The sequence below is a fragment of the Delphinapterus leucas genome, chromosome X (genome assembly GCF_059928025.1).
Source record: "Delphinapterus leucas isolate spDelLeu-1000000601 "Yukka" chromosome X, BTC_Dleu_Yukka2, whole genome shotgun sequence".
NCBI classification, from domain to species: Eukaryota; Metazoa; Chordata; class Mammalia; order Artiodactyla; family Monodontidae; genus Delphinapterus; species Delphinapterus leucas.
The window spans coordinates 100,273,046-100,285,848 of NC_143150.1; the positions used below are offsets into that span (position 1 = coordinate 100,273,046).

General features: G+C 40.5%; 1 protein-coding gene across 8 annotated transcripts in view; it reads right to left on the reverse strand.

The window, feature by feature from the left end:
* PRRG1 (proline rich and Gla domain 1) overlaps window positions 1-12,803 on the reverse strand; it is a 229,482-nt gene that overhangs the window by 140,045 nt on the left and 76,634 nt on the right. For 3 of the 8 annotated variants that reach the window (XM_089905008.1, XM_089905006.1, XM_089905001.1), the window contains exon 1: window positions 156-276. The exons of 4 other annotated variants lie outside the window; for them this stretch is intronic. The gene's annotated coding sequence lies outside the window, so the exon portion shown is untranslated. Of the gene's footprint in view, window positions 1-155; window positions 277-12,803 lie in introns of those variants that run through there. One more of the 8 variants, XM_089904996.1, reaches the window with a different exon arrangement.

Genomic DNA, 12,803 nt, shown 5'->3' on the forward strand with positions numbered 1-12,803 from the left:
AGCGAGACCAGCCCCGCTGCCGCACGTCTGGCAGGTTTCTCCTTATGGGGCCGACGTCTCCCCGGGCCGCCACCCGCATACGTTCCGAACCCTCCCCGGACGCCCGCCCGAACCACGTTCCCCGGCTGCGAGCCCCGCGCCGCCACCGCACTCACCGCGCGTCCCGCGCCACTACTCCGCGTTCCTGCCGGCCGCCAACCGCGCTTGCGCCTTCCCACTGCCGCCGAGCCCAGGAGGAGCCAGGAGCCGACGGGAAGGGCGGTGGGAAGCGGCGGGGGCGGGGCCCGGGCGGAGTTAGGAAGGGGAGGGGAGGGGCCAGGCAGGGTGGGAAACAGAGGGGCGGGGCCTCCGCCGCCTAGGTTCGGAAGACTTAGCGCTCAGGGCACCGCGTTAGAGCTTTCCACTCTTGAGATCTGTTATAAATATCACTGGCAAGAGAAGTCGTCGAGGCCCCTGGGTGCACCCCACGCACATTCACACTCCAGAAAGCCCAGCATGGCGCGGGGCCAAGCTAGCCAGCCCCCCTGCGTCAGCACGCCTCTCCCTGGACCCACCCTAGATCCTCGCGAGCCTTTCACCCTTTTACATGCCTACCTCCCCACACACTATTCCGCCCACTGGCCTCTCTCCTCATTGCGCGGTGTCCTCAGCCCATGGTAAGCGGCATGGAAATTTCTCACCCACAAACCGCCTGTGCAGGGCACCCTAGTTAACATGTCTCTGCTGTGTGAGCCCAGAACGTGGTTGGTGACTTTCCAACCGTTGCCCACTGTTACAGTTCAGCCCTTTCCCTGAGAACAAACTCTTCTGCTGTTCTGGCCTTTTGCTGACAACATCTGCTTTTTCTTAAAAAAAAAAAAAAAAAAAAAAAGTCTTGAACAAACCTACCCGAATATCTTGGGGAGAAGAACACATGTTGTCAAATAAGACCCATTACTGACCCTGCTTTTTAGGGAGCTACCTCAGAATTTGAGCCTTCTTAAAAGCCCCTCTGAGAAACAGAATATTCAGCCTGTGTTGTCCTGTGAATTTTGCTCTATTGGTTTCAGGTTTTCTGGCAGTTAGCATTTTAAGAAGCCTAACTTGATTATTATTCCATGCTGCATGCGTGCTTAGTTTTAAGTTCTGTACTTTTCTGTTTAAAATCTGGTAAGCTGTGGTATCTCACATGCCTTCAGATCAGCTATTAAAACAAACACACCTGAGTGAATCCAAAGTGAATTGGCCTGTGGGCCTGAAGTGATTTATTCCAAATTACTTTTCCTTTCTTCTTTTTACTTTAGTTATGATGGAACTAAGAAACATTTGGCTTATTAAGGATAATAGAATTGCCACAGGGCCACACCAATAGTCCTTCCCAGCAAGTATTCTGACCGAAATGGGAAAGGAACATTTTTGGGGAGAGACTGGTCATTGCCCTTAGAGATCTGAATATCCTGAAATTCTTCCCATTAACCTTTGTGATTCTTCCGTTTGTGTATTTTACAAACCAGACTTTCTGAACTCATTTCTGTTTTGCTTTTGTCAAATAAGCATAGGGGGACTGCAGTAAGAACAGACTGCAAGAGGGTATGTATACTGGTAAATGTAGACAGACTCTGTAGGCTGAATAAATCTGTAAGTGCCTGGAAGTAGGACCTTGTCCTAGTTACTTCACTGGTAAAATGTTTTGCATACAGAAGGTGCTAAAAGAAAAAAACAATAACACTGTGTTAATAAAGATACTTTTTGCATCTTTAATAGATGCAGATATATGTTTGTTCACTTTCATTTGATTATGGATTTATTTTCTTATTTTATGTCTGAATTTGTCTGAATATTTTTTTTGTCTGAATATTTTGATTGAAGTGATGAAAACTAAAATGAAGTAGCTTAGGCAAAAAGAAAGTTATTGTGTAACCCAAGTTGCGAAAGGGAAGTCTATGATTGGCCTTAAGAATAAATGGAACCAGTAACTGAATGCTTCAAATTCCAGATTAGGCTCTCAACCCTGCCTCTCTTGGAAGGGTTCACTCTTCAGAACCTCCAAGTCATGTTCTGTACACTTGGAACCATGGCTTCGGACAAATTGTGGGCTCACATCTACCAAGCTGTCAGCAGACAGAAAGTACCTCTCTTCCCGAAGTTTCCATTTTTAGAACACCAGATAAAGAGCATGACTGGGTGAGGCTGAGTCATATAACCATTCTTGGAGAGAAAGTGCAGGTGGGACATAAGAATGGTACCCCCCAGTAGAAACTCAGAGTTGGAGGAAAAAAATGAAGAGAAAATTTCTAAATGAAAACAGAAGGTAGAAGGAGATGCTATCTTCAGAACAGAAGCGCTAGAGAGACCAAAAAAAAAAAAAAAGTTCAATATTCACCATGGAACAACTGTATTTAACGAATACAGCCTTGGAATTATCTTTGATCTCTCTCTCTTTTATTCAAGTACTAACCAGTCTTCTCAATAATGTCTCTGTATTGGTTTTCCATGGCTGCTGTTAAAAAAATCACCACAAACTTCATGGCTTAAAACAACACAAATGTATTACAGCTCTAGAGGTCAGAAGTCTGAAAAGCGTCACACTGGGCTAAAATCAAGGTGCCAGATGGGTTGAGTTCCTTTATGGAGGTTCTAAGGGAGAATGATTTTTCTTGACTTTTCCACTTTCCAGACACCATCCACACACCCTGGATAATGGCCCTTTCCTTTCCATTGCTGTAAAGCCAGCAATGACATTCCTCTCTCACACTGACAATTCTGCTTACCTCTTCCACATTTAAGGACTTTTGTGATTATATCAGTCCCACCCAGATAATCCAAAACAATCTCCTTATTTTAAGGTCAGTTTTTTAGCAACCTCAATTCCATCTGAAACTTTAATGCCCCTTTGCCATTTAACATAATATTTCCACAGGTTCTCGCTACTAGCACATGGACATGGTGGGGGCATTATTAACCCTACCATAGTCTTTATTTTCATAAAAATAATAGAGCCTAAGGCATTGGTTCCCAAACTGGGACACTTCTAACAGATACTGATGTCTGGATACCACCCCCAGGTCTAATGATTTAGTTGGCCTGGAAATACTTCCACACGTTCATAGGTTTTCCCACGCTCCAAATACACACACACACACACACACACACACACACACACACACACACACACACACACACACACACACACACACACACACACACACACACACACACACACACACACACACACACACACACACTTGATTGGATCAGGATGGACCCTCTCACCCATGCTGGCCCAATCAGAGAACTTGCCTGGGGATTTAGAATGGGATTTAGAACTTGCCTGGGGATTAGAAAGGGGAAATTAGTAACACTGGGTGTCTGGAGCTATAATATAAATTTAGGACCTATGGCATCAGGAGAAAGATAAAAAACAAGTTAAGAAAGGGAAGAGACACAAAGGGAAAGGAGGTAAACAGAGTGGAGCCAAGCCTGGATTCTCAGTGGCTGTCCACCTCCTGGTTACAGTGGCATTCTTACCCTTGGCTGCTATGATGCACCCCTGCATTCTCATAAGATAATCTTATTTTGCTGAAGCTAGCTCAAATTGGTTTCTCTTGCATAAACCCCCAAATGTTCTCATTAATACATGATGTGAGCTTAATTTTCCCCCAATTGCTTATTTATGAGATGCCTCTTGTTTAAGAAATGAAGGAAATTTCAGAACCAAACTGTCAGAGTTGGTATTCCAGAGCTGTCTACTTCACTAGTACCCCACCTCCTGGTTACCCTCCTTCCTATTAATAGTTACTCAAAGGCCCAGAAGGGGACTCACAAGTTATCTCAGCCTTTTTCTCATTCACTAGTCCAGTCTCCACAAGACACACCAGGTGGATGTAGTTCTAGTTCTCTGCTTGACTGCTGGCAAGTAAATGACTTGCAAATCAAATCTCTGGCCTCCCCTTCTCCTAATCTTCAGTTCTGTAGTTAAAATTGACTAATGGATCTTTCCTCCTCAATTGATAAGAAATGAAACTCAGTTTTTCTTCCAAATCCTGCTTTTGTCCTGCAATTTCTTTCCTTGTTAATGAAGCCCCTACGCACCCCATCACACATTAGAAATGGGAAAGTCACATGCAAAGTAAAGTAGTTATTGCTATTCCCCTTGCTCTCCTAGTACCAGCAACCCCCTCTTCTTTATGCCTGAATCTTTCACTTCACCCAGACCTCTGAGGCAGGGGAACAATGTAGCTCTGGCATTAATTACAAAGCCTGACACATACAAGGTTAGAAAAAATTCTTGTGGGAAATAAAGAAGGAACACAAGGAAATAAGATTCCATGCTGTCTTCTGCTCATGACTTGCCAGATCCTTTTTTCATCCTTTAATCATTTCACTCATTAGTTCTCCAATTTCCAATCTAATAGTTTGCACCCAGCACTTGCTTCAAGAATTGGCTTAAACACTCAAGTCCAGAATAAGTGGAGGGGTGCATACCCTGTTGTGCCCCTACTATGGTAAATCCTTTCCTTTAGGACTTTTCATCACTTATGTGGTTAAACCCTACTGATGATATAATTTAGTTTTTCCTGACTTTGTTGTATTGTTCCATGTATTTACATTTCTAACTCCCATGTGGTTGGGAAACTGCAAGAAAGCAGTTTAATTTTTGTATTTCTTTTGTATCATCTCAAACAATCTTGGTAAACATACAGGTAGCATGGAAGACCATATGATGGGCCATAAAACTAAGGTCAATAAACTTAAGAGGACTGAAATGAAACAGAGTATGCACTCTGACTACAATGAGATTAAATTAGAAATAAGTACAACAGGGACTTCCCTGGTGGTCCAGTGACTAAGACTGGCATGCCCAATGCAGGGGGCACGGGTTCAATCCCTGGTCAGGGAACTAGATCCCACATGCTGCAACTAAGAGTTCACATGCCGCAACTAAAGACCCTGCATGCCGCAACTAACAGATCCCGCATGCCACAACGAAGATCCCGCACAAGGCAACTAACCGCAACTAAGACCTGGCATAGCCAAATAAATTAATTAAAAATAATAAAAAATAAAATTATCAAAACATTAAAAAAGAAATAAGTACAATAGATATTTAGACAAAATCCATATATTTGGAAATAAAATAATAGAAAAAGTCAATCATGTTTTATATGCTAGCACACAATTAGAAAATAAAACTGGAAACAGTTTAATTTATGATAACATCAGAAACTATAAAGTGGTTAAGAATAAATTTCACAAAGGATATGCAAGACCTCTTTATTATTAACTACAAAAAACTGCTGATAGAAATTCAGAAAGACCTAACTAAATGGAAAGATACACCATGTTCATGTACTGGAAAACTCAATGTTAAGATATATTTCTCCCAGTTTTGATTTTAGACTCATCACATTCCCAATCATAATCCCAGCAGACCTAAAAAATAATCACACTGATTACAAAAGGAATATAGGAAAATAAAGCCATATAGGAATGTAAAGGAAGAATGCAAATTATCCAAAGCAATTTTGAAAAAGAAAAGCAAACTTAGAGGACTTACAATAACTGACTTTTAAGACCTACTATAACATCATAGACAGCCTGGCATACAGACCAATAGAAATATCAACAGATTAAATAGAGAGCCCAGAAGTGTCCCACTTATATGCTCATTTGATTTCTGACGAAGTAGCCAAGGCAATCTGTTAGGGACAGGAGAGCCTTTTCCATGAATAATGCTGGAATAACGGGGTACCCATATGCAAAGATATTGAAACTTGATTCCTACCTCACACAATAAAAACTTAATTTGAGATAGAACATAGACCTAAATGTACAAAGTAAAACTATAAATCTTTTATGTGGGGGACTTCCCTGGTGGCACAGTGGTTAAGAATCCACCTGCCAGTGCAGGGGACACGGGTTCGAGCCCTGGTCCGGGAAGATCCCACATGCCGTGGAGCAACTAAACCCGTGCGCCACAACTACTGAGCCTTCGCTCTAGAGCCTGCGAGCAACAACTACTGAGCCTGCAGCCACTACTACTGAAGCCCACGCACCTAGAGCCCGTGCTCCGCAACAAGAGAAGCCACTACAATAAGAAGCCCGCCACACCACAATGAAGAGTAGCCCCCGCTTGCCCCAACTAGAGAAAGCCTGCGTGCAGCAACGAAGACCCAATGCAGCCAAAAATAAATTAGTTAAGTAATATTAAAAAATAAAGTAAAATAAAATAAATCATTTATGTGGAAACATAGAATATTTTTGTGACTTGGAGGTAGGCAAAGATTTCTAAGACAGAACAAAGAAAGCAATAACCATAAACGAAAATAATGATGAATTAGACTTCATGAAAATTTAAAACTTTTGTTCACCAAATGATATCATTTAGAAAATTAATGAAAAACCTTCACACTGGGAGAAAACTCTGCATAACATATATCTCACAAAATACTGCCATCAATATACAAACAGAATTTCTGAAACTCAATAATAAAAAGAAAAAAGCAATTTAAAAATGAACAAAAAAGTTGAGTAGAGATCTCACAAAGGAAGAGATACAAATGGTCCATGAGCACATGACAATGCGCCCAACATCATCAATCATCAGGGAAATGCAAAATAAAACCACAATTAGCTCACAAAACATACCCACCAGTTTGGCTAAAATTGAAAAGATCAACACCACCAAATGTTAGTGAACATATGGAGCAATCGGAACATTGTCGGTGGGAGTGAAACAACATACAACTACTTTGGACAAAGATCTGGCAGCTTCTTCTAAAATTAGACATATGCCTACTCTATAACCAAACAATTCCCCTCATCAGTATTTACTCAAGAGAAATGATAACAAATGTGTACAAAAAAGACTAGTATGAAAAGGTTCTTAACAGCTTTATTTACAGTAGTCTGAAATTGGAAACAGAGTTGCCCATAAGTAAGACAATGAATAAACAAACTGCGATCTTCACACAAGGAGGTATAACTCACTAAAAAAAAAAAAAAAAGAAAAAGAAATGAACTACTGAAACAAGTAACAATGTGGATGAATCTGAAAAAAAAGTGCTGAGTGAAGAAAGCCTTACATAAAAGACTATGTAGGAACAAAATGAAAAGACAACCCACAGAATGGGAGAAAATATTTGCAAATTAAGTGACCAACAAGAGATTAATCTCCAAAATATACAAACAGCTCATGCAGCTCATTATCAAAAAAACAGGGCTTCCCTGATGGCACAGTGGTTGAGAGTCCGCCTGCCGATGCAGGGGACACGGGTTCGTGCCCTGGTCTGGGAAGATCCCACATGCCGCGGAGCGGCTGGGCCCGTGAACCATGGCCGCTGAGCCTGTGTGTCCAGAGCCTATGCTCCGCAACGGGAGAGGCCACAACAGTGAGAGGCCCGCGTACTGCACAAAAAAAAAAACAAAAAAACCCAAAAAACAACCCAATCCAAAAATGGGCAGAAGACCTAAATAGACATTTCTCCAAAGAAGACATACAGATGGCCAACAAACACATGAAAAGATGCTCAACATCACTAATCATTAGAGAAATGCAAATCAAAACTAAAATGAGGTATCACCTCACACAGGTCAGAATGGCCATCATCAAAAAATCTACAAACAATAAATGCTGGAGAGGGTGTGGAGAAAAGGGAACCCTCTTGCACTGCTGGTGGGAATGTAAATTGATACAGCCACTATGGAGAACAGCATGGAGGTTCCTTAAAAAACTAAAAATAGAACTACAATATGACCCAGCAGTCCCACTACTGGGCATATACCCTGAGAAAACCATAATTCAAAAAGAGCCATGTACCACAATGTTCATTACAGCACTATTTACAATAGCCAGGACATGGAAGCAACCTAAGTGTCCATCAACAAATGAGTGGATAAAGAAGATGTGGCACATATATACAATGGAATATTACTCAGCCATAAAAAGAAATGAAATCGAGTTATTTGTAGTGAGGTAGATGGACCTAGAGTCTGTCATACTGAGTGAAGTAAATCAGAAAGAGGAAAACAAATACTGTATGCTAACATATATATATGGAATCTAAAAAAAAAAATGGTCATGAGGAACCTAGGCACAAGATGGGAATAAAGATGCAGACCTACTAGAGAATGGACTTGAGGACATGGGGAGGGGGAAGGGTAAGCTGGGACAAAGTGACAGAGTGGCATGGACATATATACTCTACCAAATGCAAAACCGATAGCTAGTGGGAAGCAGCCACATAACACAGGGGGATCAGGTCTGTGCTTTGTGACCACCTAGAGGGGTGGGATAGGGAGGGTGGGAGGGAGGGAGATTCAAGAGGGAACAGATATGGGGATATATGTATATGTATAGCTGATTCACTTTGTTATAAAGCAGAAACTAACACACCATTGTAAAGCAATTATACTCCAATAAAGGTGTTAAACAAAAAACAAACTAAAAATAGAGCTACTATATGATCCAGTAATCCCACTCCTGGCCATATATCCATAGAAAAACATAGTTTGAAAGGATACATGACACCAATTTTCATTTCAGTGCTGTTTACAATAGCTAAGACATGGAAGCAACCTAAATGTCCATCGACAGATGAATGGATAAAGAAGATGTGGTACATATATACAATGGAATATTACTCAGCCATTAAAAAGAATGAAATAATGCCATTTGCAGCAACATGGATGGACCTGGAGATTATCATACTAAGTGAAGTAAGTCAGACAGAGAAAGACAAATATCATATGATATTGCTTACATGTGGAATCTAAAAACACGGTACAAACGTACCTATTTACAAAACAGAAATAGTCACAGATGTAGAAAACAAACTTATGGTTACCACGGGGGAAGGGGGGCGTGGATCAACTGGGAGACTGGGATTGACATATATACACTACTATGTATAAAATAGAAAACTAATAAGAACCTATTGTATAGCACAGGGAACTCTACTCAATACTCTGTAATGACCTATAGGGGAATAAAATCTAGAAAAAGAGTGAATACATGTATATGTATAACTGATTCACTTTGCTGTACAGCAGAAACCAACACAACACTGTAAATCAACTATACTCCACTAAAAATTAATTTAAAACATACAAAACCAAAAACAAAACCGAACCAAAAAGAAAAGAAAAGAAAGAATGTGTATGGAAAAACACTCAGCAAAATGTGATATAATTAGGAGATGTTAAATAAATAAACATTTTTTTCTATCCATATTTACTGAGTCTCATCAGAATACAGGAATTTCTTTTGGCTGCAGAATACAAAAGTTAGTTACATAATAACTATGACTGCCATGTATGTGCAGGTTAACTTATTTAAATCTTTAGATAATCCAGGGAGCCAATATTTACATTTTTAAAAAGGTCTTAAAGCACATTGGAAATTCCAACGTATATCAACAGAATTCAATCTGTCTGTCCATACATGTCTGTAAAACTATATACGAAAGAATATCCTCTGGTTTACTGTCATGATGGAGAGAGTATGGCTTTCCATTTCTAATGTCCATGGCTCATTTTGTTTACAACTTTCATTGTATCACAGAGTAATCCAAAAGCATAGTCTATCATCCTCCTGAATTCACTAAAAGGTAAGGTTACGTAAAAAACATATTTCATTTTCAATGAATGTTTTATATATCTCACTAATGTTAAAGGTCTATTTTAAATAATCCTTCATCACATTCAAGAAATGAGGTGATTCTCTGTTCATTATAATTGGGCTACAGAACCTCTTGGAAAATACTTGGCAATACGGATACAATGCCTATCCTCAAAGAACCTGAAAACTAAAAGAGAATGCTGTTTTTGCATCTAACATGTGCTTGCAATATCAAAAATGTGACTTCAAAAGTACGAATTTTAATTCAATACAAAATATAAATGAAATTTTATGGTTAGGTACCTCAGCATTTTAAATGCCAACTTTATCGGTACACTTGGGAACACAGGAATGAATATTTACTTAGTTGCCTCTAAAAATAAAATAAATCAACTTTTAAATATATATTTTAAAGTCCTTTACTATAATTTGTAATTTGCTATTTCAATTTAACTACTCAAGAATTTGGTAAAAAAAATTCAAGAAAAAATATAAAGATTTAAATCACAAAACATTAAATGATGTAAGGTATAAAAACAGGAAAAATTTGTATTCTAATAAAATATACTGAGGGTGTGTATATTATGGGAACCCTCTTTGGCAGCCATTCAGGTATGCCTCTCAGATCTTCCTTCAAGAAAGAAAATTGTTGCTCAGCTACACACAGGAGGCTTAGCGGGCAGCCTCCAGCTATATCACCTTCAGGATGCGCCTCAACTTTGGAGGTGGGGGCAGAGGCGATGCATGCTTGATGGGCAGTCCCCACCATGTGAATGAGCATGGTGGGTCACTGGTACCTGGCCCTTCCTGCCCAATGTGGGACTCCTGTAAGGAGCAATCTTTGGTCTGGAGCTCCCTCTCGGGTTGGCTGAAACTTGATCACATCTGCATTTTGGTCTGAAGCTCCTCGCTTTCCTTTCAGAAGTGTCAAATCAGCATCTCAGGATCAAGGTTTTCTCTGCCCAAGCCTTCCCTCGCCATTTACCTTTCAGAGATGTTACTTCTCCATCCTTCCCCCAAACCTCTTTTTATCCTGGTTGTCTCAGAGTTGACTTCCTGGAGGTCCCAAACAGGCACTCTCTAAGCCCTAAGTGCATTAAATTTGGATCATCTTTTTGGTGGCTAAACAGTTCTCAATTGTTGGAAAAGGATACTATTAATATGGCATTGTCAATACTGGAATAAAAGCTAAAATAATTACTATAAATATAAATTGTACTTCTGCATGCTCTTTTATTCCCCAGGCTAACTGTCTAGTTTCTGGTTAAAAAGAATGAGTACTACACAGAAGGCATTCACAGACCCTGGATCTTCATGCAAAAGAGCAAGATCTGTTATGAGAGGTTTGACTAGGGTGTGGTCACCCAGGACGATGCCTTAGGGTACCAGCATTTCTTTAGAGGCTGAAAAACTGTAAATAATTTTTAAAAAATAGCTCCCTTTCAGTGAGCTTACCCCACCGATTCTGACACTCATTCCTTCCTGCCAGTCTCTCTAACCACCTCCCAAACAAGTGAATAAGTAAATTCCAGCTACTATTTGTTGAGTACTTGTATGCTGGCCACAGTGCTATGCTCTTTACATATGTTTATTCCATGGAATCATCACTTCTACCTACTACAGTTTATTTCTATGATTATCCCTGTTTTGCAAATAGCCAATCCAAGGCTAGGGAAGGTTAAGCACTGGGCCCAAGGTCGTGGCTGCTAAGGGTCAAGGACTAGATTAGAATCCAATAAATGTCTGATCTTAATTCACTCAGCTCAGAGAGGTTAAGTGTCTTCACCTAAATACAGAATGGAGCTGGGACTAGAATTCAGGTCTTCTGAAACCTCATTTGCTGCTCTTGCCTCTAAATCATGAGTATCCCTTTTAAGGCTAAGAGTTATGATTCTTAATCTAAGACGTTCGATCGAATTCTGAAATCCTATAGTCAAACATACATCCAGCTTTCAGACAGAAAAATCGATACAACGTTCAGTGATTTTGTATTTGCTCTCTGTTTGGTCTGAGTGTTTGTTGGCCATTTTGTCTTCAGCTCTAATACGTCTTTTGTTTCATCACAATCTGAGCTGATTTTCTTAAATCTATTATCACTGGGAGAAGAGGGGCCGAGTCTCTTTTTACCTTTGGGAAGAAGCCCAACAGAGCCCTACCTTAATAAATACTACTGGATGATATTTGTTTCCTTCTGATTTGTCTTCCCTTAGGATCAATAGCTGTAGACGTTGGGGTATCTTTTCCCCATCTGACCCCCAAAATACGGAACTTTTTCTCCAAATAATTACAAATTTTCCATTTAAGACATTTGAGAAAAGCCCAATTGCTAATTACTAAAACATTGAGATGATTCTATCAGAAGCAACCTGGGATTCCATCGCCCTCTTCACTTGAGCCCTTTATAGCCTAACCAGAAGTAGTTATTATTATGATCCTGGACAAGAAAAAGGAAATTCTGTTTATTTTGTCGGGAGGTAGTGATTAATTTCCCTCATTTCTCCTGGGTAGACGCCTCTGGGTGACCTAGGCCAATACAATAGGCTAGGTCTCAGGATACTACTGACACCATTTACTTCAATATGATTTTTTAAGGTAAGATAACAAGAGAGATGCAACATTGAAATGTTTGAAAGCAAGGTGCAACGGGAATCCTGCACCAGCTACAGAAGGCAACCTCAGCTTGAAAAGACCTTGGCCCTTGTTTTATAAGATGAATGTTGCATAGGGACAGAAGGGTGGAGCCGGACTGGTACAGGATGCCATGGGCCACAGGCACATGGCTTTACTCTTTTAAACTCTTAATCTTTAAAAAACTATGGAAGGAAGGGTTGAGTGAAGTGATACTTATCTGTCATGGGAGCTTTGTATTTTCATAGGATTTGGATCTTATTTTTGTGTTTGTAAGCTAATAATCTGCAGAAAAATAAACCAACTTGTAGGAGAATTCCCTCATCAAAAGCAATTAGGGGGCTTCCCTGGTGGCGCAGTGGTTGAGAGTACGCGTGCCGATGCAGGGGACACGGGTTCGTGCCCCGGTCCGGGAGGATCCCACAGGCCGCGGAGTGGTTGGGCCCGTGAGCCATGGCTGCTGAGCCTGCGCGTCCGGAGCCTGTGCTCCTCAACGGGAGAGGCCGCAACAGTGAGAGGCCCACGTACCAAAAAAAAAAAAAAGCAATTAGGATTGGAATTGGTTTGGTAATTGGCA